This window comes from Pyxicephalus adspersus, chromosome 1, assembly GCF_032062135.1.
Source record: "Pyxicephalus adspersus chromosome 1, UCB_Pads_2.0, whole genome shotgun sequence".
NCBI lineage: Eukaryota > Metazoa > Chordata > Amphibia > Anura > Pyxicephalidae > Pyxicephalus > Pyxicephalus adspersus.
The window spans coordinates 1,998,133-1,999,103 of record NC_092858.1 but is presented as its reverse complement, the minus strand read 5'-3'; positions in this window follow the sequence as shown (position 1 = coordinate 1,999,103).

The window sequence follows — 971 nt, the reverse complement described above, 5'->3', positions numbered from 1 at the left end:
GATAGGTGATAGTTTCCCAGGCCCGCATGTCCCTGATCTGGAATGTTGCTGTGCGGGTGACCCATTCCAGAGCAAGGAGTTTCTTCATTTACCGGAACACAGAGCTGAGGCCATGAAGAATAATCTGACATTTGCATTGATAGTGCTGTATGGTTCGGGGATTGCAGCCACTTCTATCTCACCATACCCTGCTGCTGTTTCCTAATGATTTGTTATGCAAATACAAAATATGATCTCGTTCCACAGCCCAAGATCGAAGAGTGAGAAAACTCACACCATGGCAGGGTAACCTGGGAAAGTTCCGCCTATCCTGTGGCTGTTAGTACTACATAAACATTCTATTGGACAGTCTGCAACCCTCCTGCAAGAAAAACTACAAAACTTTGTGCTTGATGACGATTGCACATTGTAATCTATTCGCCTGCAATCTGCAAGAAAACAATGCAAGGACATTTCTGAAACCTCTGTATACAGGTAGAGCTACCTTACCAAGGTGTTTAATTTAATCAGCCTGTGCCAGGTAATAAATAGTTTTATAGTACAACCCCAATACTTAGATATTTGTCTGGTGGCCCAGCAAGTAAATCCCTTTGCTGCAAATACCAGTTAGATCGTTTGAAGAGACGCTTCCCCTGGCACCTGCTGTGTATTGGCAGAAACCCATAGGAGAAATAACACCTTGAGGAATACTTGCAGTGGTCGGGTGCAGGAAGATTTCAACAAATGAATAGTAAAATTGTGATATGTTTAATAATATTAATATAATATATTATTAATAATCCTCCCTCCCCATTCTGATCATTTCTAAGAATCTGTTACAAACTTTTCTTTCCTTCCACTATCATCACTTCCTCTATCAGGCTGACCACACTAAGCCACTGCCATGCAAATGGCAGCGATGTCCTGAGCCTCCCATGTGCATTCATTTAGTTGGAGTTTTTATTTAACTTTTTGCATTTGTATCTTTTTGT